This window comes from Sus scrofa, chromosome 2, assembly GCF_054392235.1.
Source record: "Sus scrofa isolate SSC_HxYL_T2T_F1_AM1 chromosome 2, Sscrofa_HxYL_maternal_Yorkshire_Landrace_v2.0, whole genome shotgun sequence".
NCBI classification, from domain to species: Eukaryota; Metazoa; Chordata; class Mammalia; order Artiodactyla; family Suidae; genus Sus; species Sus scrofa.
This window is the reverse complement of record NC_139384.1, coordinates 141,460,960-141,487,631: the sequence shown is the minus strand read 5'-3', so window position 1 is coordinate 141,487,631 and position 26,672 is coordinate 141,460,960. Positions and strand designations below refer to the sequence as shown.

General features: G+C 38.8%; 1 protein-coding gene across 18 annotated transcripts in view; it reads left to right on the top strand.

Annotated features, from left to right (window-relative positions):
* LOC100516424 (LINE-1 retrotransposable element ORF2 protein) overlaps nucleotides 1-26,672 on the top strand; it is a 77,251-nt gene that overhangs the window by 49,233 nt on the left and 1,346 nt on the right. For 4 of the 18 annotated variants that reach the window (XM_085014474.1, XM_085014462.1, XM_085014468.1 and 1 more), the window contains one exon: nucleotides 16,267-16,344. The exons of 1 other annotated variant lie outside the window; for it this stretch is intronic. The gene's annotated coding sequence lies outside the window, so the exon portion shown is untranslated. Of the gene's footprint in view, nucleotides 1-3,205; nucleotides 3,365-6,644; nucleotides 9,789-16,266; nucleotides 16,345-26,672 lie in introns of those variants that run through there. 13 more of the 18 variants (XM_085014460.1, XM_085014453.1, XM_085014466.1 and 10 more) reach the window with 10 other exon arrangements.

Genomic DNA, 26,672 nt, shown 5'->3' with positions numbered 1-26,672 from the left:
GAAAAAGTGTAAATATACAAGGCTTCGTGTAATCTAGGCTTGAAACTGGCACTCTATCACTTTCCCCAAGTTGCAAGGCCAGCCCAGATTCAAGAGATGAGATAATAGGCTCTGCCTCTTGATGGGAGAGCTGTAAAGTCATTGGGAGGGGAGTGGCATACAGGAAGGGGGAGCGAAGGGTTGGAGTCAGTTGTGTAATCTACCCACTACAATAAACCTGGGATGTCATCTCTGCTTTCCTGTGAAGGTTTGCTTTATTCTTCCTTCACACATACCACATTTTTCTCTTCCTTGGTCCATGTGGTAGAAAATGGCCACTGCTACCAACTTCCTCATTTATATGTTCACTCTTCAAGGATAAAACTGGAACCTCACCCAACACTATATATCCTGGAAAAGGTCTCGGTGGCTCATCTTAAGTCAGGTCTTCACCCATGGATCAATTGTGGTCTAGAAGACAGTCTCAAATTGATGCTCCCACTATAGCGATATGGATGGAAGGAGAGTAGACAGTAGTTATCAGAGAAGGAAACAGCAACCCAGATGTTATCCAGATGGACCACAGAACTTATAAATGGTTCTAAGATGTCTTCAGTTTTTGTTTTTGTTTTATTTCTATGCTCCAGGCCCCGCATTTTTTAGATGAAGATCAGGGGAGTGGTATCTTATTATTATTTGTCTTTTTAGGGCTGCACCTGAGGCATATGGAGGTTCCTAGGCTAGGGGTCCAATTGGAGCTGTAGCTGCTGGCCACAGCCCACAGCCACACCATATCCGATCCTTGTCTGTGACCTACACCACAGCTCACGGCAACACTGGATCCTTTACCCACTGAGTGAGGCCAGGGATCAAACCTGCAACCTCATGGTTCCTAGTTGGATTCGTTTCCGATGCGCCACGGCAACTCCCAGTTTTTGTTTTAAGAGAAATATCTTTTTGTAACTATTACTTACGTCATGAACAAAGGAGGAAAATGGGTTAGGAGAGCAAGAGTGTGGATTCTAGCAAAAGACAGCCTTGCCTGGGTAGGTATGCCGTCTGCCACATCCTAGCTGTGTGACCTTGGGAAAATTCTTGACCTCGTTGTTTTCCAGTTACCTAACAGTTAGACTGGAAAGAAAATGATCCCTACCTTATAGATTATTATAAGAATTGAATTAGAGAATGAACACTGTGCCTACAACAATGTCCATATATAGTAAATGCTTGGTTAAATGCTAGCTATTGATAGTGTTATTACCACTAAAGAGAAAGTATTGAAGACTGAAGGTGGAGATTCAGTAGTATAGCATTTCTATTAGCCTTCATTGTCAGATATATTTGCTGGGTGCTGCCAGAGATTCCTAGTTTGAAATGAAAATAAATTCATCATAGGACATCCTCACTGGAAATTCCAGATTTGTGTTTACCCTTCTGATGATTAGTCATCGTTTCAGGGCTTCTCTTCAGGTTTTGTGTATACTTATCAAAGATACAACGAGTTAAGTCTAAAGTGTGCAAAAGTCAGGAGGGTCAGACTGGTCAGTGATGAAGCTGTGAACCCATCAGAAGGGTGGAGGTCAGAGAGTGACCCTGCTTGAGGCTATAGGAAGTCAGAAAAGCATATAGCTTTGAAGAAAAAAAAAAATCATCTTTATCTAACTTTCCTCCAACACCTACTTAAAGCTTAAGAGACCTAGACGTGTTAGTGTTTGTATACCTGATAGTTCTGATCAAAAAGGAAAAGAAAAACATTTGAATATTGGAAGATTTAATAGAGATAATGTAAATCATACAACGTAGGACACAAGGAGCTAGGAATTTCGAGGCAACCAAGACAGGACCTTATTTTAGCAAAAAAAGTAAGTGCTATCTGTTTTTTAAATTTGTATTCATTTATTTTTCTTTTAATTTTTTAATCCGTTTTGAGTTTATTTTTGTATATGGTATTAGAGAATGTTCTTTAATATTTAATGTAATACAATTTTTTGAACCTCAGATTCCATTCAGTGAACTCAGTTTAAAAGCATGTGCAAGATGTTATGAAAATGTATTAAAATAGCTTCTTCTGTTTCATTTACCACACCTACATTCTTTGTGCATATTCACATAGGAAGCAGCTAAGACTGAAAGTAGGCAATTCCTTTATAATCTTATCAAAAATAGAAGCCAGTAGTTGTAATGACTCACTTGCTTCCTTCTGTTTTCAATCCTTATCTTGGGACGACAGATTGCATTGCAGTTCGTAAGTAATTGTACATCTTTTGTGAAGCACCTGGAAATGTTCTGGCATGACAATAACCTGGCCATGTTTTAGAATTCCCAAACAAAGCTAAGTTTTGTGATAGGGTTCTGTCCCTTTAATGTAACATTTCACATTATTTTAAGAAACTGTAGCAAGTCATTAGAAAAAAAGATCAGAGCCAAGTCCTTAATAAATAAAATAAATCAATTCATAAAAGAGATTTCTTTAGAGTGAAATTGATGTAATTACTTTTCTTGACTTCTAAAATATACAGTAAGAATGTTTAGTTGTAAATTCTAGGTAACATGATGCTTAGAGATTTTTTTCTTTTATACTCTCCTTGATTCCAGTTTATATTTTCTTTGCATAAGTACATATGAGTAGTTTGAAAACTATAAATAACGTTAGTTTGGTTGAAGGTCTGAGTAAGATTAAAGGAATTCCTGTGACAGATCCTGGGCATAACTCATCTGATTATTAATATAACGTTAGAATGTGGAGTGTGGCATGTGGTAGAGACTGTTAGTTCTTCCCCCAAGTTCGTTTTCCACTTGTTCTCTATTAATAAAGCACCTGCTGTTCATCTGGGCACATGGCTCTTCCACATCAAAGCTACATTTCTTACCCTCCTCTGCAGCTGGATGTGTCCAAGTTATTCAGTCCTGGACAGTGGGATCTGCGTGGCAGTTGCCTATGACTCCCTATGGACTTTCATGTGAGAGGGAAATGCACCACTGTTACCACACACCCCACCACCCACCTGATCTCATTGGGTAAAGAGAGGGTGGGAGGTGACAGTAAAGTGAGTGTTTTGTCACTGGGTATAAAGGACCTTGAGAAGGAACGGTACCTCAGTCTGTAATGAGAATAATAGTGCTGATCCTCTACCAGTGTTCCCAGTTTCAATAGAAATAGCACATTTATAAGCCATTCTTAACACTATAAAACATTCGTAAGTTGGTAATTACTTTTCTATTGTAGGTTATGACATATTATAGTCCCCGCCATTCGTTCTACCTCTGCTGAAGGTGAAAAATGAGAATTGGGCTCAAATCATGGAAAGATAGGTTTGCACCAGAAGCAAAATTTAAGGAAGACTCTTAAGATACTAAAGAAGATTAAAAAGTGAGAAAAATATAGGTAAAAGATCTTAATTTTGTTTATATTTTAAACAAGATAAACCACTTCATTTTGTTTTTCCAAGTCTCTTTCTGCTATAGACTTACTTTCTTCTTTTCTTTTTTTTTTTTTTTTTTTTTTTTTGCTTTTTTGGGCCATACCCATGGTATTTGGAGGTTCCCAGGTGAGGGGTCAAATCAGAGCTGCAGCTGCTAGCCTCCACCACAGCCACAGCAACACCCAATCTGAACTGTGTCTGCGACCTACACCACAGCTTACAGTAACATCAGATCTTTAACCCACTGAGCAAGGCCAGGGATCGAACCCACATCCTCATGGATACTAGTCAGGCTTGTTAACCACTGAGCCATAATGGGAACTCTGCTATAGACTTATATGAGTTCCATAAATACTACATCTGTTTGTTTAAAATAAGAAAAGGGAACCCTTCTACACTGTTGATGGGAATGTAAGTTGGTACAACCACTATGGAAAACAGTATGGCAGTACCTCAGAAGACTATATATAAAGTACCATATGACCCAGCAATCCCACTCTTGGGCCTATATCTGGACAAAACTCTCCTTGAAAAAGACACATGCACCTGTATGTTCATTGCGGCACTATTCACAATAGCCAAGACATGGAAACAACCTAAGTGTCCATCAACAGATGAACGGATTAAAAAGATGTGATATATACACACACACACACACACACACACACACACACACACACACACACACAAAATGGAATACTACTCAGCTGTAAAAAAGAACAAAATGCCATTTGCAGCAACATGGATAGAACTAGAGACTCATACTAAGTGAAGCAAGTCAAAAGAGAAAGACAAATACCATATGATATCACTTCTACCTGGAATCTAATATACAACCCAATTGAACCTTTCCACAGAAAAGAAAATCATGGACCTGGAAAACAGACTTGTGGTTGCCAATGGGGAGGGGGAGGGAGTAGGAAGAACTGGCGATCTGGGGTTAATAGATGCAAACTATTGCCTTTGGAATGGATAAGCAATGAGACCCTGCTGTATAGCCCTGGGAACTGTATTTAGTCACTTGTGATGGAGCATGATGGAGGATAATGTGAGAAAAAGAATATATATATGTGTGTGTGTGTGTATGTGAGTGTGACTGGGTCATTTTGCTATCCAGTAGAAAACTGACAGAACACTATAAACCAACTATAATGGAAAAAATAAAAATCATTAAAAATAAGATGTAATTCCTTTTCAAAAAAAAAGTACGGTATCATTTATTCTTTTTCTCTGTCTAGTAGGCATTACTTTAAAAAACATTTGCCTACAGATGTAAGCAGTTCTTAAGGGAACTGAAACAAACAAAAATCCGCTAACTTACATTTTTATTTTCGTCATGGATACCTTAGGTAGTTGGATAAATATATATTTAATCATATCAAACTATAATTTCTAAGCCATTTTACAGGTCATAAATAGGACAAAGATGTTCTCATTGCATATTGTAAATGTTTTGTTTAGAGCACCAGGTAAGATTGGCTATAATTATAGTTTTCTTTATCAAATTTAGAAGGCTATCAACCATAACACACATTTATTCTACCAGTCATTTTAATCAAGTCTGAAAACCACAGGGCTAACATTGCTGTTTTTACTTGTCTTATATGCCTGGGGACAAATATGCCTAAACCATTCTTAATTCTCTTGGACACTAGAAAAGAAATACGCAAAAATCTGTACTTCCTTGTGGCTCTGTGCAAATTCTTGACTGTTGGTTACCCCCTTTTCCTTAAAAAAAAAAAAAAAAAAAAAAGTAGTTGATAAATTTGTGCTATTCCTGGTACTCTTACAAATAACAGCAAAACTGATCCTAATTTTTATCTTGTTGCTGAAAAAGTCTCCCAGAATAGCCATATTTCCTTTTTTGGGTTTTGTGTGTGTGTGTGTGTGTGTGTGTGTGTGTGTGTGTGTGTGTGTGTGTGTGTGTGTGTGTGTGTGTCTTTTTAGGGCCCCGCAGCATATGGAGGTTCCTAGGCTAGAGGTTGAATTGGAGCTTTAACTACCAGCCACAGCCACAGCCACAGCAAGGAGGGATCCGAGCCGCATCTGCAACCTATACCACAGCTCACAGCAATGCCAGATCCTTAACCCACTGAGCAAGGTCAGGGATTGAACCCGAGTCCTCATGGATACTAGTGGGATTCGTTAACCACTGAGCCATGATGGGGATTCCCCGCCGTATTTCTTTAAATATAATTCATATCTGAGTCATTGAATCTAGACTTTTCCCCCCAAGTTTTACAAATACGTTATCAAGATACGGTAACTATACTAGTATGTGTTTCCTCTTTTCTATCTCCTCTCTAATTTTGATTGTAATCCACTTATGCTGAATATTGGGCAGGATAAAACATAACGTTATCAGTGGAGCACTTCTGACAATATCTTAGAGTGATGGCATTTATTTATTTTTTAAAATTATTCTTCTGGTAAAGTGTGATGCAGTGGAAAGGAAGGTAGGCTAGGAATTAGGCGAACTAGGTTCCCTTTCTACTCTGATGTCCACGTGCAGTGCGAACTTGGTTACCCAGAGTGTTAAGCATCATTGCCTCACCTCTGTGATGAAGGGAATTAGACTAAAAGATCCCTGAATGTATTCTCTAAATTACAACCAGCTAAAGTCACAATTTGAGCAAATGTTTAAAAATATTTATTTACTTGATGTACTCCACTTATGTAAATTTTCCTGGGTTTTGCTTTAAAAACTCTAAGCCTTAGAAATAATAGCACTTGTGGGGCATTTTTAGTGGGCATTGTAGATCTTTGTCAATGTTTTAAAAAATGTTAACTACCCATATTTTTCTTGAAATGAGTGGATTGTATATAACTATTTTATAGTTCATGAGAATTGAAATGTAGAACCTCCAATTACAATCCAAAGTCATACTTGGAGTAAGTTAAGTAATGAGCAAGTCTGCATGTTTGTTACTAAAGTCCTGTTTTTTATTTCGGTTTTTTTTTTTTTTTTTCAAACTCCAAGTATATATTTTCCGAATTAACTATGCTTAAACTTTTGGAGAAATTTAGAATTGGAGGAACCTTTATTCAGATGGTCAGAAACTGTAGAAAATAAAACCATTTCTAGGATGAAACATATTTCATCATAACTGAAAGTTTGTACATTAGCCATTCCCATAGCCCTGAGTGTTATTTTCTCGTCTAGAACCCATTAATTTATATTCTGAGAACCCATCCCACTTCTTATTCCCACAATTAAATTTCTCCTTCCTCCTCTCTCCTCAGCCAGCCATCCTGCCTCCATACTATTGTTACTGATGCAGCTCACTCTAACCTTTCCTCCACCAGCTGTCCACCAGCACTGAAACATCCCAAGGGAATGCTGAGTCCTGGGGCTCCTGGCATCAGTACACTCTGTCCTCCACACCTTTCTCTCTTGGTCCGCTTTAGCCACAGAGCGTTCATCCTTTGTCTTCGGCAGGTGTCGATGTTTGTTTATGTCACGTAGTAAATGTAGATAACATCTGCAGTTTCGATTCATGGTAGATTTCACCCAAATGAAAGCATCAGTTCCTACGGATTCCTTCTTGACCCTCAAACAAAAGCAGTTACCTAAAAAACTGACCTCAATCAGAATTATGCAGTAGAAACCTTATGAGTCATTGAATTTACCTCAGGACTTTTATTGCTGCTTTTAAAATTTTTCAGCTGGTATATAGTGACTTTCAGTTCTGCAGAGAAAATGCCAAATAATTTGGAGGATATGGTAGTTTCATCAGCTGCTGAATGAATACAGATAAGGAAAGAAAGAAAAATTAAAGAAGGATCTGATGCTTGACTGACTTCGTTTTTCTAAGGAAGAAGCTGTCTTCACTTTTCGGAGGGAAGTCACGGAAATACAGTATCATGGTTTCCTGAGGATAGCTGATAAAGACGTCGGAGAGAAGTCAACTTTAGGTAACTGAAGGCCGTGGAAAGTTAAAAATCAAGGGCATTCTGAGTCATGCTTAACGTGAAATTATACGTTGGGCAATGATGAATACTCTAGAGTAAACTAAAAATCTTTGTGATGTTGAAAAATGAAGACAAGAATGGAAAGTTAGGTAACCAGAAAACCCAAGTGTGTAGACCAAACGTTATTCTGAAACATGCCTTCCTGAACCAACATTGACTAACTGTTTTTTGTTTATATAATTCCCAGATGTACTCGAAAGTATATACTTTCCATTGGTAAATATCACACATTGTCATGATTTAATCATCTGTTCTTGGAGCAGAAGCTGGAGAGAGGCCAAGTTTTGGGTTTCTTTTTTTTTTTTTAAAAAAAAGAAAACACTGCTGAATCTATCCATAAAGAAGAGAATCTAAACTGTTGAGAAAGATATGTTAACCTGCTAATTTCTAGACTTGCTTTCAAATTACATCTCTTTGTTAGCAAATGCATCAAATTTAATTTTAAGTCAGGTAGATTTCTGCCACAGTGCCACTGTGTTTTGCTAGTGCATGCAAATTATTTAATAATCTGCCACCAAATTCCTTAACCAATTCATTATCTGGGATTGAAGCGCTAAATGTTCATTCTGTTGCTGAGTGGGTTTTCTCCAATTTAACTGAGAAATTTTACAGACAACAGACAAGATTTTCCTAGCTTTATAAGTGCGTCCATACTAAAATTCCTTTCTTCTATTGAATTATTCCTACTACTGCTATCCAGTTAAGAATCCTGTTTTCATTTAGTTAGGGCAATACATTTTTATGTCACATGAAAATGGGTAAAAAGGCATTTACTTGATAAATAAATGACACGATTATTTTAAGATCCTTTGTAACACATAAGTTTCATAATAAAACCTTAATACTTTCTAAAAAATTAGAAAGTAAGACCTTTGGTTTATTATTCACAAATTAAATATCATTATTCATACCCACATCCAAATCTTTTCTTTAAAACATCCTTTAAAGTTGTGATTTTTCTGGCAAATATTTAATAGAGTACAGGCCTTTTTTACTTTTATTTTTCAACTTAAAAACATTATGTGTGTCACCATAGCCACAAGGATAGATTCTAATGCAAAAAGGTGGGGTAGCTATTTGACAACCCCTGGGAACTCTAAATTAGTGGAGAAGGTGTAGCCAAGAGTGGGAGGTAGCATGCAAATTCACATCCAGATATCAAGAAAAAATCCTTCAGTTTCTTACAGAGTTCCGTGCCCTGAGACCATTTGTGAGACTGCCTAATCTCAAATTCCAGAGTGTTTTAATTGGAAAGAATCTAGCCTTACATGTTAGATTTCTCTTATAGTTTTTTATTTTATTTTTCTAATGTAGTAGTTTAAAACAAGATAAATTCATAGTTATTTATTAAGCCAGACACCAGTCTCACTGAGCTAAAATAAAGGTGTTGGCAGTGCTGAGTTTCTCTCTGGCAACTCTAAGGGAGAACCCATTTCCTTGCTTTTTCTAGCTATCAGAGACCATCTGTATTCCTTGGCACGTGGCCCCTTCTCCCATCTTCAAAGCCAGCAACTGTGTTGAGTCTTTCTCATGCTCCCATCTCTGATTCTGCACAGCAAGGAAGGGTCCTCTACTTTTAAAGACTTGGGTGATTAGTTTGGGTCCACTCACCCAATTCAGGATAATTTCCCTATTTTAAGATATTTAAATTTAGTCACATCAGCAAAGTCCCTTTTACAGGTCACAGGTCTGGGGATTAAGACTTGGACATATTTTGGGGAGAGGATTCCTTATTCTGCCTTCCATACCTTGATAGATACTCACTTGCTCATGTTTGTTCTCCCTCCCCTCTGCTGTCTGGGCTGATTAAGAATTTCCTGGAGTTCCCGTCGTGGCTCAGTGGAAACGAATCTGACTAGCATCCATCAGGACGAGGGTTCAATCCCTGGCCTTGCTCAGTGGGTTAAGGATCCCTCGTTGCCCTGGCAGTGGTGTAGGCTGGCAGCTACAGCTCCGATTCGACCCCTAGCCTGGGAACCTCCATATTCCATGGGTGTGGCCCTAAAAGGACAAAAAAAATTTTTTTCCTTTACTCTCAAGCATTTGACACTGTACCTTTAATGAGGATGATTTTTTTTTTCTTTTTTACTGATACACAATGAATCGAGTATTTTGCATTTTAATTTCAGTTAACAATGTCAGGTCAATAATCTACTGATACTATTTTTTCATTTATACGATACATAAATCAGTTATTCCACAGGCAAAGTTTCAGCTGACTTTGTAGGTCGTAACAACTATGTATAAGCTATGATTATTTTACTGGCTGAAAATATTGACATAAATAAATGAGGAATTTTAATCTGGAATGCCTTCTTTTGACCGATGAAAAGGTTGATTTTCTGTTAAATCCAAGCTGCTTTTCAAAGTTACCACTCACAATGGAAAAAATAAAAATCATTATAAAAAAAAAAAGTTACTACTGACTTGGGTTACTACTGTATAAAAATATGGACTGAGGAATTCTCTTGCGGTGCAGCAGGTTAAGGGTCGGCATTGTCACTGCAACGACCTGGGTCACTGCTGTGGTGTGGGTTTAACCCCTGTCCTGGGAACTTCCATGTGCCATGGGTGCGGCAGGAGGAACAAAAATGAACCAAAATTTAAATTATTTTATTAAAAAATCATTTAAAAATCATTTAAAATTATTTTATAAGGATACTAGTGAAGGGTAGGGAATGGAAGGAGATTAGTGGTTTAGATTAGTTTCTTACCCTTATTAGTGGTGCTTGTCAAATAAATACTCCTGGTTTATGGCCCTTTGATTTCAAGTTACTAAACTACTCACTCTAAAATTAGTATTGGAGTTCCCGAGATGGCTCAGTGGTTAACGAATCTGACTAGCATCCATGAGGACACAGGTTCGAAATCCCTGGCTTAGCTCAGTGAGTTAAGGATCCAACGTTGCCATGAGCTATGGTGTAGGTCAAAGATGTGGCTGGGATCCTGCGTAGGCCAACAGCTACAGCTCCGATTCAACCCCTAGCCTGGGAATCTCCATATGCTGCAGGTGCAGTCCTAAAAAAAAAAAAAATGAAATTAGTATTGCCAGATAGAATTCATCACATCTAATTAAATCTGAATTTAAAAAAAATTTTGTCTTTTCAGGGCCACACACGTGGCATATGGAGGCACCACAGCCACAGTAACATGGGATCCGAGCCACGTCTGTTACCTATACTGCTGGATCCTTAACCCACTGAATGAGGCCAAGGATCAAACCTGCAGCCTCATGGATGCCAGTCGGATTTGTTTCCAGATTTAAAATTTGAATTTTAAATTAAAAAGGAAAATTTTTAAATATAACTATGTCCCATGTAATATTTGTGGCATACTTACACCAAAAAAAAAGTTGTTTATCTCTACTTCAAATTTAACTGAGTATTCCGTTGTTGTATTTGATAAATCTGGCAACTTTATTTGGAACTAAAATTTGCACCAAAAATGTAGTTGACAAGGATATGTCTGACAAATATCATGTTAAATTTGTCCTTACCTGTTCCCGATAAATTTCCAAAAAAACCATTCTCAGTTAAGGATGGGGTAATGACACCATACAGCCATTATAGAAACAAGTTAAGCATCAACAGTTTTACCTCTTCTTTTCTGCTAGGAATTCTATGGGAAATGAGAAGTTTCCTAGCTTCTTGCTTTTGAGTTTTTCGCTTTGAAACATAGCCCACCTAATTCAGACACATTTGCAAGTATATAGAAGACTGTGTAAACCAAATTTGGAATATAATTTTAAACATGAAAGAGATTAGTAAATGCAGTAAAGGATCATGGGTATCATTTGTACTACTTTCACACAACTTTATCATCACCAAAACTATTTTTAAAGTTGCCACAGATCAAATTCCCTTATCAGTACCAGCTCTGAAGTAACTCTACTTTCTCAGTTTTTGTTATCAGTTGAGGTTTAAAAAAAAAAAAAAAAAAAAAAAACTGATTAAAGTGTAGTTGATTTACAATGTTGTGTTAAATTTCTGGTGTAAAGTAATTCAGTTGTACATTTAATATATACACATATATACATGTATACATTCTTTTTATATTCTTTTCCATTATGGTTTATCACAGGATATTGAACATAGTTCTCCATGCTGTACAGTAGGACCTTGTTGTTTATACATTCTATATGTAATAATTTGCATCTGCTAGTCCCAAACTCCAAATCTATCCCCCTCACCCTCTCCTCCTTGGCAGAACAAGTCTGATTTCTATGTTTGTGTGTCTGTTTCTGTTTTGTAAATAAATTCATTTGTATCATATTTTAGATTCTCATATTAGTAGTATCATATGGTATTTGTCTTCCTCTGCCTAATTTACTTCACTTGGTATGATAATCTCTAGGACAATCTATGTTGCTGTATTATTTCATTCTTTTTTATGGCTGAGTAATATTCCATTTGTATATGTGTACCACATCCTCTTTATGCACTCATCTGTGGATAGATATTTAGATTGCTTCCATGTCTTGGCTATTGAAAAGAGTGCTACTGTGCACATCGGGATGCATGCATCTTTTCAAATTAGACTTTTCATCTTTTCCTGATATGTGCCCAGAGGGGAGATTATTGGATCATATGGTAACTATAATTTTAGATTTTTTAGGAGTTTTCATATTGCTTTCCATAGTGGCTGTACCAATTTACATTTCCACCAACAGTGCAGGAGGTTTCCTTATCCTCTACATTCTCTCCAAAATTTATTATTTGTAGACTTTTTATGATGGCCATTCTGACTAGTGTGAGGTAATACCTCATAGTTTTGATTTGCACTTCTCTAACAGTTAGGGATGTTGAGCATCTTTTCATATGCCTGTTGGCAATCTGTATCAGACCTTCTTCTTTAGAACCTGTTCCTTGGTACGAGATCTCTGTTAAAAGATGTAGGACACTATGAGCCAGATCCTCTGCAAAGCCAGTGATGTCATTAAAAAGATTATAGGTTATATAGAGAGCTAGACCAAAGTAGAGAGGTACGCAAGATCCAATCAGGACTAAAAAAATAGAAAAGTTTGAAGCATCTTAGGATGCAGTAAGGAAATTAGTGGAATCAAATCAAAGTATGAAGTTAATTACAACCAGGATGAGGGTACAGAATTCTAGCTATCCCAGTTCAAGGATTAGAATTGACTTGAGTGGTGTGGGCTTGTTAACACAGTTTATATAAAAAAAGGTACAGTCCATTTGTGGTTTCAGCGAAATCGTGGTTATGTAGATTTCAAATCCCACAAATCAGTCTAAGTTTCTGAACTACAAGCAACTGTATCAGAGTCCTAGAACTTTGTCTTAAACTCTGCCCTCCTTGCTGAGGTGATCAGTCACCATTAATTAAGTAAATGTGTTGATGTTCAGAATGGTTTTAGAATTAAATATGAATACAATGAAAAAATCAAGCCCATGGTACTTATATTTTATATAAGAACATTTGTCAGGAAAATGTGTGCATTCGTTACGTACTCTGAGAGATTACACATGTGACTCCATTTGAAATATGTATTTGCTTCACACTCAAGACTTAAATGGAAAAATGTAATAGAATTTGAATAATTTAAAAATCAGTTTTGTAATTTTTTAGGGACACTAAGATAATTGTGATTCATATTTTTGTAGATATAATTAATTAGATCTATAAGAGTTATGAAGGAGCTGAGGAAGATCTTTCTTAACAGAGGTATATCTGTTCGGGCATTTACAGTGCTTACCAAAAATCAAATCTATTAAATGTATAATTTAAAATGTAAGATAAAATGTAATTAAGTATTTTAAACAGAACTTCTGGAGCCGCACCTGCAGTGCATGGAGGTTCCCAGGCTAGGGGTCAAAGTGGAGCTGTAGCCACCTGCCTGTGCCACAGCCACATCAGCTGCAGATCCAAGCTGCATCTGCGACCTACACCACAGCTCACAGCAACGCCAAATCCTTAACCCCCTGAGCAAGGCCAAGGATCAAACCTACATCCTCATGGATGATAGTCAGATTCGCTTCCACTGAGCCATGACAGAACTCCCTAAACAGAACTTTTTACTTGATCTTAATCTGTTCAATGTGAGTTAATTGGACATTAATAAAAGAAGAAGACTATATAAAAATGTTTTTTCTTGTTTTATGTTAACAGTTATTAGACTTTTTAAGTGGAGGATTTGACTGTTAATCTCAAAGGCTTAAGAAAACATTAATTTAGGGAGTTCCCTTCTTGGTGCAGTGGTTAACGAATCTGACTGGGAACCATGAGGTTGCGGGTTCGGTCCCTGGCCTTGCTCAGTGGGTTAACACCTGCAGTGGCCACACCTGCAGCATGCAAAATTTTCAAGGCCAGGGATCAAAACTGCACCACAGCTGCAGCCTGAGCCACAGCAGTGACAATGCCAGATCCTTAACCTGCTGTGCCACCAGGGAACTCCATAAATAGCCCTTTCTGAACACAAGCTTAAACATTCAAAATAACATTTTAACATTATACATTTTCCCTTCCCTGATGTGTTTTTCTGCTGCCAGAATGTGATACAGTTTTTGTTCTGCCCTCAATATTTCATCTTCTTCCAAGCTCAGTTGAAGTTCTATATCTTCAGAATATCCTCCTTAAAATCCAGCTCTCAATGATTATTTCTCGCTTTGAATTTTTAGTATTTTTTTATCTGCTTCATTCACTTTTAGGCTGAACTGTTACAATTTTTCAGCCAGAACAATGTCTCTTAAGCCACTGAAGGCAATGTCTTTGCATCTTTATGCCCTCTAGTGCATTATTAAGTAGATAGATATCTGCATCAAATCCTTGAGTGAGTGATCTTATGTATTTCAGTAACTCAGTACAATTTTTGTTTTATTTCAATAATGCAGCACATTTTATTTTTAACAACATTGTTGAGGTATGATTTACACACCATAAATTTTTCCCATTGAAAGTGCACAATTCATTCATTTTTAGCAAATGTATAGTGTGACCCTTGCCATAATCCAGTTTTAAAATATTTCAATCACCTCCCCATTCAAAAAACATTTCTTTGTGCTTATTTGCAGTCAACTCCTATCCCTACTTCCAGCACCAAGTAATCACGGATCCGTTTTGACTTTATAAATTTACCTTTTCTGAGCACTTTATGCAACCATAGGGAATCATACAATCAATATATTGTCCTTTGTGTCTGATTCTCTTTCACTGAGAAGATGTTTTTGAGGTTCATCCACACTGTACGTATATCAGTATTTTATTCCTTTTTATTGCTGAATACTGTTCCAAATATGGACATAACATTTTGCTTAATTGTTTGCCGGCTGAAGAACATTTGGGTTGTTTCCAGTTTTGGGCTGTTGTGAGTAACACTTCTGTGAACATTTGTGTACAAATCTTTGTGTGAATTTATGTGTTCATTTTCTTGGGTAGATTCTTAGGATTGAAAATGCTGGGTCATCTGGTAAGCTCGTATTTAACTTCATTAAGAAACTACTAAACTATTTTCCAAAGTGCCTTTGTCATGTGTAATCTCACAACAACAAACATGCTGAGGCCTACTTTTTTGTAGACTCTGCTGGTTTCTGTGGTTTCAAAGATAAGCCAAAGTCCCTGCTTTCTAGGGATTCATTGTCTAGTAAAAAGGAATAAATTATCTCCAACTTAGTTTTTTTCTGGCCCTGTAAAAGATAGGAATGCAGTTGATCATAACTCACAAAATACTTGATTATCACACTATCAGTTTTTTAATATTAAAGACATTTAATGATTTCAAATAGTAAGAAGTCTAAACCTCTGCTTGGGTGCCAGAGTTCAACAGTACTTTCAGTGACTATCATTCCTTGCAACTTTCTGTTCAAGCCCTATGGGCTGACTTTTCTTTCTAATGCTTGTCCTGTAAAGTTTCATTACAGCTGTTGTAGCTCCAGGAATGGCATCTTCAAACCATTGCATTCACAGCCAAAAGGAAATACGGTCTCCCTCGCTTTTCTTTTTATTACCGCTAAATCTCTTCCATAAATCATCCCCCAAAGAAAATGCCCCTTTTCTATGTGTTTGATACTGGGTTATATATTTACTTGTAAATCAGTCTCTATCAAACAAGGGTAGGTAGCTAAGTTCATTTACCTTGGGGCTGAGTGAGAAATAAAATTCGTATTATGTTGAATCTCATCTTTACCATGACTCTTTGGATAGTCTTTTTTTTTCTTTTGTCTTTTGTTTTTTTAGGGCCACATCTGCAGCACATGGAGGTCCCAGGCTAGGGGTCGAATCTGAGCTGTAGCCACCGGTCTACACGAGAGCCGTAGCAATACCAGATCCGAACCGTTTGCGACCTACACCACAGCTCACAGCAATGCCAGATCCTTAACCCACTGATCGAGGCCAGGGATCGAACCTGCAACGTTATGGTTCCTAGTCGGATCATTTCCGCTGCACCACAACGGGACTCCTCTTTGGATAGTCTTTAGACTGCATGTTGGGGCCGTCACATTAACATTCTCAGCCTCAGTTTCCTGTTCTGTAAAACAGAAGTAAAAATGGTATTGAAGTTAGACTAGACTCAGGGAAATCTCTGAAGATTCTTGCCAGTTTACAAGCTACCTTGGTATATTATTCAAAATTTCCCTTCTCTGGAGTTCCCATTGCGGCTCAGTGGGTTATGAACCCGGCTAATATCCATGAGGATGCTGGTTTGATCCCTGGCCTCATTCAGTGGGCTAAGGATCTGGCGTTGCTGTGAGTTGTGGTGTAGGTCGCAGGCATGGCTGGGATCCCACCTTTCTGTGGCTGTGGTATAGCCTGACAGCTGTAGCTCCAGTTCAGCCCCTGCCTGGGAACTTCCATATGTCGCAGGTGCAGCCCTGAAAAGAAAAAACAACAACAACAACAACAAAAAACTTTCCTTCTCCATTCCAATGTGACTTTATTTCAGGTCCATTCTTTCTCAATTCTGGGATCTGCCAACAAATGAAGTGTCTAGGATCTGCACACACAGTGTTGAGGTGGAGAGGTAAGGAAGTAATTTTTCTTTTTGTTTGTCGTTAGGCAAATCTACTCTTTTCTCCATCTGATTTTGCTTGGATCATATCTTGGATCTTACTATGCTTTTATTAATGTAGCATTGAAAGAATTCAGATCATGATCTTCAGTACAAAACCCCCTTGTTTAAAAGATGTCTTTGTGGTTGGCTTGTCTGCTATTTAAAAAGCACTATGGTACTTAACTATTCCAGCTGCTAAACAGGTGTCAGATGATCCTCAGAGCAGCTGTCCAAAAATAGAACTTGAGCCTGGAATATATTCTCAGGCATAGCTATAAGCAATCACACTATAATTAATGTAAATGAACACCGGGCAGATTTTTTTAGGGAATTTTAATGCAGTACAAAAAGATTTTCATTGTTTGTAAAAAATTGGGTTAGCTCTTTGAGATCAGAACCAAGAGCTTTATGATTTAGGGGGAATTTTTTCACCCACTACAAAGAGTACAGCATAAAATATAGTATGCCAGAGGATGTCCCTTTGGTATTTTTCCTATGAACTCTTTGTTTGTTTGTTTGTTTGTTTGTTTGTTTGTTTTGTCTTCTTGCCACACCTGAGGCATGTGGAATTAGTTCCCAGGCCAGGGATCTAACCCAGGTGACAGCAGCGACCCAAGCTGCTGCAGTGGCAATGCCATATCTTTAACTCACTGCCCCACAGGAAAACTCCTTTATGAACTTCTTAATGTAAGAGCATGATGAGATTAATTTTGTTGGACTTCTTGAAGAGGCTGAAAGGTAAGCGGAGTGGAGGCTGGGAAGAGAAAGATGCCTTTGGCAAGGTGATAGAGAGCTGATAAGGATGTGAAGAGGGGCATTTATTTAGCACTTGTTGAACTCACGAATATCGCAAGTACTTGCGGTATCTCACACAATTACTGTAAAAAAACCTATCAAGAAAGTTCAGTTATCTTCCTTTTACAAATGAGAAAGTAGATGTGGTTAAGGAAATTTTCCAAGTGCGTAGTTACTAATTGACAGAACTAGGACTCAAACCCACATTTAACTCATTTCAGAGCCATGCTTCTAGCCACTGTGCATACTACTTACTGACCATCAGGTTACAAGTGTTAGTTTTTTTTTTAAAACAGTATTTTTGAGGTATGTTATCTATTATTTTAATGTTGGAGAAAGAGAGTCTAGTTGCTGTTAACGCGTATGGTAAACCTGGAGTTCCCTTGTGGCACAATGGTTTGACAATCCTGTGTTGTCTCTGCAGTGACTCTGGTGGCTGCTGTGGCTTCAGGTTGGATCCCCGGCTGGGACATTTCCACATTCTGTGGGCACAGCCATAAAAAAAAAATTAAAATGCGTGGTAAAATCATAGAATAGATAATGTACAAAAATCTTAAAATACTTGTGTTGGCATAAAAAATAAAAATAGCCGAGATCAGTGGAAGATAAAGAATTCTTTGACTCAGAGGTCAATTATTTCAGGGATTTAAAAATGTGATTGGAAAAAATACACTTTCGGAGGAGTTTCCTGGTGTCTGAGGGGTTAAAAATCTGGCGTTGTCACTGCTGTGGCCTTGGGTCACTGCTATGTCAGGCGTTTGATCCCTGGCCCGGGAACTTCCATATGTCACAGACGAGGCCCCAAAACAAAACAAAAGTTGGAGTATGGGAAGTTATATCGAATAAGGGACAGATAATGTAGTATTTAGAAAAAAGAAGTGGAACTATTTTGAAGTTAGAGTTCAGGGTAAAAAGACAAATACTGGCGAGGAAGAGTGAATGTAGTAGCATGGGTGAGCTGAGATGGCAGATCAGGGGTTCAGGACCTTGTTAGAGCTGGGGCAATAGAAATAATGTAGAAACTGGAAATGGGGGTGGATATAAAGATGTGACCCACGTTGTTAAAGCAAGGGATAAGAGCTGACTAAAGGAAGAACTTGGGTCCCCCAGGAAAGACTTAGAAGTGCTAGAAAGAGGAAGAGGTTTATGGAAGATACTGTGCAGTGATTTTTTTTTTTTTTTTGTCTTTTTTTGTCTTTTTGTCTTTTGTTGTTGTTGTTGTTGCTATTTCTTGGGCCGCTCCCGCGGCATATGGAGGTTCCCAGGCTAGGGGTCTAATCGGAACTGTAGCCACCAGCCTACGCCAGAGCCACAGCAACGCAGGATCCGAGCCGCGTCTGCAACCTACACCACAGCTCACGGCAACGCCGGATCCTTAACCCACTGAGCAAGGGAAGGGACTGAACCCGCAACCTCATGGTTCCTAGTCGGATTCGTTAACCACTGCGCCACGACGGGAACTCCTGTGCAGTGATTTTAAGCTCAGCCTGACCTCTGTAGTAGAAGCAACATTCTTGAGCAGTGAATTAAACAGACAGAACGATGTTAAGATGTACCATGGATTTGTATCCATATGCACTTAGTCTTGAAGAATTGTGAGAAAAGCATCATTGACTGTGGAGCTTAAGGATTTGAGTCCAGCGCTGGATAGGCTATTTCCTGTTAAGCTGTGTGACATTGTGCAAGTTATTTGCAGCCTCTGAACCTCGGTTTCCTCATCCATAAGATGAGGTGTTGTTTACATTAAATGTGGTAAGGTGTGTGAAAGAACTGAACATATGGTGATACCGAATTGTTTCCCATAATGCTCCTCTTAAAAGATTTTAAATGAAAGAATGAATGATTTCATAAATTAAAAGATCCAAAAAGGATAAAAATTATACAGTAAAAAACAATTCTCTATCCACCTGTAACACTTGGGCCTGTACCCTAGAAGCATTCCCCATCAATAGACTCCTGTAGCCTTCCAAATAGTATATGTAAGATCTCCATGTTTACTTTGTATATCATTTGGGATATTCTACATGTTATTTTTTTCACTTAATAGTATACTCTGGAGATCATTTTATAATAGCACATGTGAACAAACTTCATTATTATGAGTTTGAAAGTATCACTTTAGCCAATCCCCTCTTTTTTAAAATTAAAATGTATAGTTGATTTACAATGTTGTGCCCGTTTCTGCTGCAACCAGTCCCCTCTTGATGGGCACTTAGGTTACATCTAGGTCTTAGTTTATTATCAACCATTGGGCATTCTGACAAACATTGCAATTTAACAAACACTAAATACTTCCTGTGTATAAAGCCCAGTTTTAAGCATCATTAGATAAATTAGAATTTTTTTTTGCCATCAAGGAACTCATAACCTAGGAAGTGCAGTTGGCTGACAGTTCCTGACCTGTACACAACAGTCTAAGCAACATGACTCAGAAATGCTTTTTCCTGTCTCCACACTGCCACTTCCTCTTAAAAATCCCTAGTGTGTCTTTCTCTTAGAGGTATAGAAACAGCCCTATTTTGGGTCCCTTTCTATCTCTTGACTCCTCTTTAGTTTTGGTTCTATCAGAGAGGCAAACCATTACCTCTACCCATTGTAGGTTTTCCGCCGGGACCCTAACGAAAAGACGGATGAGCAAGAGAAAAAGCACTTTATTGATGTGCCCAGCCCACATTGTGGGGAGAAACCTAAACCAAAAGTCATTCAAAAGGGTGGCTCAGAATTCCAGCTTCTAGAGCATCTTCAACCAAGAACAAGAAATGTGTAGAGTCCTGTACACAGGCCAAAGGAAAGCAGGTTTAGGCTTCCAAGGGTGCAGACTGTGGAAAGGTAAATATTCAGGAGGAAACGAGTGGAGTGAGATTTGTTTGCTGATTCCTCTGGTGCCGTTTCTGGGCTGATAAAATGTCTCCTTTCCTCCTGGTACAGAGAGGGCACCTTTGAACATGGAAGTTTCAGAAAGGGAAAGAAGAGTGTCTTTCTTGTACCTGCTATTTCCTAAGTACCTTTAATTAAAAAAAAAAAAAAATCAGTATGCCAGAAGTTCTGTGGTGGCTCAGTGGGTTAAAGATCTGATGTTGTCATTGCTATGGCTCAGGTCACTGCTGTGGCACGAGTTCAGTCCCTGGCCCAGGAACTCCTGCATGCCACAGGTGTGGCCAAAAGAAAAATCAGTATGCCAAAGTGACATGTTCCAGGGTGACACATTCTGGTTTCCTTTAGTACCAAAGCATTTGCACACCAGTGAACAGATTATGGAGGATCTGTGAGCTTCACCAGCCTTGTCATTATAAATCAATAAGAGAAAAAAAATGGAAATAAAAATACCATTGCAATATTCAGTAAGCATATGAATTGAAGGTACAGCTATGATTGAAAACATTGTCACTATATACCAAATGCAGATAGATATAATAAAATATATCAAATACAATAAAATAATAATTCCTAATAGGTTATTAATAATACTTCACATTTACACAATAATTTATTTTAAAAACTATTTTAATAGTGTTATCTAATTCACTTGGATGATTGGATAAATAAAAAGGCTCTTGGAAATGCTTTGGAGACAAAACTTTGTCAATGAAATTCTGATGAACTAAAGTTAAAATAGATTTTAAGATTTTAGAATCATAGGATTTTAGTGCTTGAGGGATAGTTTGATTAACTGATTCTAAAAGTGCTATGAATCTTGAATTCATTTGATCATCTGATAAAAGCTACATTTCCTCTCCTTAGAAAGATAAAATTCATGCTGTAATTCTGGAAGGTCCATAGATGTCTGGAAGCAAATCCATGGCTCACAGAGCAATGTTTTGTTTTATTTTTAAATAAGTTTGTTGAGATATAATTTAAATACTATAAAATTCCATTTTCAGCTTACAATTTAATTAATTTTAGAATACAGAGTTGTACAACTATCACCACAAACTAATTTTAGAACCTTCATCACCCTAAAAAGAAACCTTCAGTCCCTTTATAGCCCCTCCCCATTCCTACCCTCAGCCCTAGACAACCAGTAATCTAATTTCTGTCCCTCTGTTACTTGTAGGGCAAAGTTTAAATTTTTTTTTTTTACTTCTGTCCACAATAAGAAATGTGTTTGACATCCAACTTATAGATGCACGCAGAGACACAAGTTTCATAAACAGTATTCTTATTCTGTTCAATGTACTCTGATATATTCCAGACCCACTAGTAAGTTCTGACCCTCAGCTTGAAAAACTTTGTCCTAGATGGGCTACCGTAGGTAAAAGTAAAACCAAACTAAATCTCGAAGCATATAGTCTCCTTATTTAAAGCTGAAAAAACAGGCCCAGAAATGTGACTTTCCCAAGGGAAAAGTTAGGATTCGAATTCAGGATTACTTGTTCGACTTGCAGCTTCCATAGTGTAAGAACAGAACATTGCTAAATGGTCAGAGGAAGAGTTGTTTAATGCGTTATAGTTTGCAGCAGGAGGAAAGAAACTTGATTCTTCCTGGGGGATGGGGAAGCGAGGATGGCAGAACGGTTGTGAGGTTGCCCTGGACCATTAGAGGAAAGCACGTCTGTTGCAAGGTGACAAAAAACGTGCCCTGGAGGCCACAGCCTGGGGCTAATTGCCCTGCATCTGTTCAGGTTATTAGAGTTGAAGCCAAGCAGCCTTTTCCACAGAGCTGTCTCCTGTGGCCCTGTTGCCCAGGAGTCTCTGGCATGAGCGAGAATGTTTGTAATCTTTAGCCATGACTCTGCAGCCCAAGCAGAAGCTCCTTCATTTGCTTTCTGCAGTGCCTATGGCCTTTCACCCCATCTGCATTCAGAACGCATGCCTACAACTGCATCCTCATTCCTGTTTACTTTGCTACAAGTAAAAATGTTAGCTCTCCATAAACTGCTGAATACTCAGTGATGATTGTGAAACTATTGCCTGTGGTTCATATTTTGGGTAATAAGAGCAAACTGGAGGGTGATGGTAAGTGTCCATGTAAGAATTCAGATGTTCAGCAATTAATCACTCAAATAATCGATGGTAACTGTGAGGAGGGTTTTGAAGGAAAGGTACAGGTCCCCCTGAGATGTTATAACTGGGGTCACTTGGCAAAGCCTGATGAAGGATAGAATCCAACCTTTTTTATTTATTTATTCATTTATTTATTATTTATTTATTTATTTCTGCTTTTTAGGGCCGTACCTGCAACATATGGAGGTTCTCAGGCTAGGGGTCACTACAGCTGCCAGCCTACACTACAGCCACAGCAATACAGGATCCAAGCCGCACCTGCGACCTACACCACAGCTCATGGCAGCGCCGGATCCTCAACCCACTGAGCAAAGCCAGGGATCTAACCTGTGTCCTCATGGACGGTCGGGTTCATTAACAGCTGAGCCACAATGGGAACTCCAGAATCCAAACTTTTCTCATTCTGTTTACATGATGGGAAAGCAGAGTGTTTTCCATTTCTAAAGGGACCCTAGACACTCAATCCTGAGCTTGAAATATGGCTGAGTAGATAAACGAAGTACAGTGGGTAATTTCCAGAGCAGTTATCAGCTTCTTTGGCAGGAAGATGTATGATTAAACATTGCATCCATCAAATCAGCTATGGAGAGGAGTCATAGAGAAGGAGGATTCCATTTCAGATCCCAATCCAAGAACTTCTTAGAACTCTGTAGCTCCTACGAAGGGAGCTCAGGGTAAATTAGAGAATGTGTTGTTTATGTTCTTGTCGGAGGCAAGAACCAGGTACACAGGAACTAAGTGCAGTCTGGCCTGGGCAGAGTGTGAAGGAACTTGGGGAATGAGACATATATCGGATGCAAAGTTCTTAGAGAGAACTGAGAAAACCAGCCAGCACACGATTCCAGTAAGATGGGAGAGAGTTGAAATCTGAGACAAGAGAGTGAAAAGAGGAGGAATGTGACAAGAAGAAGAGAATACAAAAATCTGCCTCAAGAAAAGGTAAGCACAATAAATGTGAGCCTCTTTATATCAGGAAGTATATGACAGTCTGCAGCATCTGGAGAAGTAGCATGAACACTCCTGAGAATAACGGTGACGCAGTCCCTTGCTCTGGGAAAAGGAGAGCAGAAGAATGAACGAGAGAGAAAAAAAGAAAAGAATAGGGGACAAAGAATGCAATGCCAACCTGGGAAGAATTATAATTCATCCAGGAGGGCCTTAACTGTTAGGTGAAAATTGACCTTTTGAGTGAAAAAATGGATATTGTGATTCTTTATGTGGCTGTGTGCAGATTTGATGTGGCTTGTCTTTCTCCAGTACAACAGCTGGTACGGAAGTTCTAAAAAGGCTTATAGAGCCCATTTATTGGAAAAGGAATGGGTTTGGAGGCATATTTGGTCAAGAAGTTTCTAGAGGAGTTGCCAGCGTGGCTCAGTAGTGATGAACTCGACTAGTATCCATGAGGATGCAGGTTCAATCTGTGGCCCTCTCAGCCTAGCCTGGGAACTTCCAGGTGCCACAGGTGCAGCCCTAAAAAGACAAAAAAAAAAAAAAAGAAAAAAAGTTTCTAGAAAAAAAACTTTCATTATAGGAAAATTGTCATTCATTTTTTCCAGTTAAGTTCTGTGACTTTAGGTGAGTGATAAGAATTTAAAAGTTTAGAACTGGTTACCAAGATGGGATCTGAGAATGGGATTTAAGTCTCTAAATCATGGTTACACATAATAAGAAGATAGACTTTTAGCTAGGGATAGGGCCCATCTTAATAGAACAGAAAAGCAAGCACTTGCCTGGTCTAGAGTTCTTTGAACTAAATATGGAGGAGATGGAGAGAAGAGGATAGAAATGCCCAGCCCTCAGGAGAAGCACTGGTTAACATGGAAAGAGGATTTTGGGAGCTCCTTGGGTTTTGACAAATGACAATTTGTCACCAGAAAGAACACATGAGGCTTTAGATGTCCATCCCTTGTGTAATATGGGTGTAGATAGCAAACAAGGTGAACAAAATCAGTCTAAGACCATAATCAGTGAGCGTGAATTCAGATGCATCCCTCAGTGTTCTATGCCAAAGCCCCCACTGGAAGTGCAGTGGCAGCAGGGCGGGGATTAGAGGCGGTGTGTGTCAAGAAGCTACAAATCTGGGAGGGAATCCTTCTACCTGCTCGTGCAAACAAACTGCAGAGTAGGAGGGAAGACGAAGGAAAAGAAAAGTGTTCCCTTGCTCCACAAGTAGAGTGGAGTTCATCTGGTGAGATGGAGGTAATAAATATAACGCATTCCTGCTGCATATCCTGAAACTGTCACAGAGAAAATACATGGTGGTGATGGGGGATTTCTGCCAGCCAGTCATCTGCCTGCATGTTTCACTTGGCTGAAGTGAAACCAAGTTCTTGTCTGGCCTTATTGATGATTATATTCACCAAGAAGTCACTTCTGTAAGTCAGCTGTGCTCTTTCTCATCTACTGTGGCTTCAGCTCATTTGAACAGTATTTTTTGGGCGGGGGCCACACCCATAGTATGTGGAAGTTCCCAGGCCAGGGGTCACACCTGAGCCACAGCAGCGACCGAAGCCACAGCAGTGTCAACAATAGATCCTTAACCACTAGGCCACCAAGGAACTCCATGAACAATATTTTCAGTCCTGGAGAAGCACAAGACTAATACCAGACTACAGCTTTTTCAGAATATAAATAAAATTTATGTCTGACAGTCAGTTGACTAAAGCAGTGCAAATAAGATGTTATTTTCCTAATTTAGTAGCTTTTATCCTGTTTGTCCTTCAGGTAGCTTTTGGAGTCTGCATCCCTTCTCCCTTCCTTTTCCCTTTCAGTGGAGGAGGAATTTTGATTTTTCATTCAGCGGTACATGAAATGCAGAGAAGAGAGCAAGGGCACTGTAGGGGAAAATACAAGGGCATACAAGGCATGGTTTTTCAAAGTAGTGTGTGAATAAGAAGATGAAGAGGCCAGTTTGGCTGTAGTTGGCCGTAGTGTTGATTCAATGAGGGAAGTGATGAGACGTCATCTTGGGAAGATCGTTGGCAGTCAGATTGTGAAAGCCTTGAGTGCCAACTTAAGTCAACTGAGTTTTATATTCAAAGTATTGGCAGTCTGGAAATGTTAGAGCGGGAAGTGAGAAGATGACAATGATTTTTTAGGAGTATTAACTGGGTTGCCATGGCTAGCGTGCGTTTGTGGGCTCAAAGGGGTCTAGATGCTGACCGCAGGCAAGCCAGATGGAATCATAGAATTGTGCAAGCATGAGCTGAAAAAGGCCTGAACTAGACTGATGATAGTAATAAGGAAAAAGAGATGGAAAAGAGAGATTATGCAGAAGAATTTTCAGGGTTCAGTTAGGGAGAGAACGGGGAAGTCAGATCATGCTGACGTTTGGAGTTCAGGGGATAATGAAAGAGAAGATGAAAAATGAAATTATTGACATATGACTTCCTGGTGTTGGCAGGAAATCCAAGTGTGGAAGTCCAGGAAGCAATCTGAGATAAGAGAAGGCAGACAGGGTCAGAAACTGGAGGCAGAAATACAGATTTTGAATTCATTTTCAGAAAGCTCATAGCTAAAGCTATAGAAATATGAGCTTTACCTAAAACATTCATGCTGTTAGAACTATTTTTGCTACATGGTTTTCTTCCAGTGAATATCGTTTAAGCTAGGTTTTCTCATGCCTTTATCAGAGTTCAGTTGCAGGCAACAGGGTCCAGCCCATTTAAGGGGAAAGATATTTGGCTATTAAGAGGTTTGTGAGATCATAGTCGAGTCAGGTGAACAAAGAGTTTCTGGATTGAACTTCCAGGAGTTACTCCCCAGATAGCACTCTAGACATGGGCATTGGGTGAGATGGCTACAGTTTTCCCTGCTCCAGGGGTCAAGAGGCGCCATTGTGGGCGCTGACCACAAGACGATGCTGCCTCAGTCTGGGTCAGGAAAGTGTACGCAGAACTCTGAATTTCTCTTTATGAGGGTGTTCCTGAATCAAAATCCAAAAACCCTAAATTTAAAGGGACCAGGTGTTATTTCTTAGCATTTCAGCTTCTACATGCTAGAAGGCAAGAGGCCTTAAAGTTGAGTAAGCCAATTCACAATTTCCAACACAGTGTTTCAGCCCCATCTTACATAAGTATCTAGAATCCAGCTGAACTTTGGATTTTCACGACTCTCTTAATCAGATGAACGAGACTGCAACCCTGCCCTTTCTGTAGGTACAGTATCCTGTTCTTCATAGCCTTTGGTTTTTATCATGTTCTCCACAGAGGTAGTAGTCCAGGCGTGACAATAAAAGCCAAGATTCTGAGGTTGTTTCTAGGCTCAATGAAAAAGCATTCTGGGATTGCTTAATAATGTCTGCTAAGGGAAGGAAGGGGGACAATGGTACCTGCAGTTTGCCGTCTCCATACTAGGTCGTTGCTTCATTAGTGATAAGCTTATTGCTTTGTGACTGTAGATAACTGTTCTTACAAGTTAGAAAATATAGCGATTTTAATATTTTTGTGACTGGAAATGTTTTCTACTAATAGAATGCTCACGAAGTCCTTTATACCTTG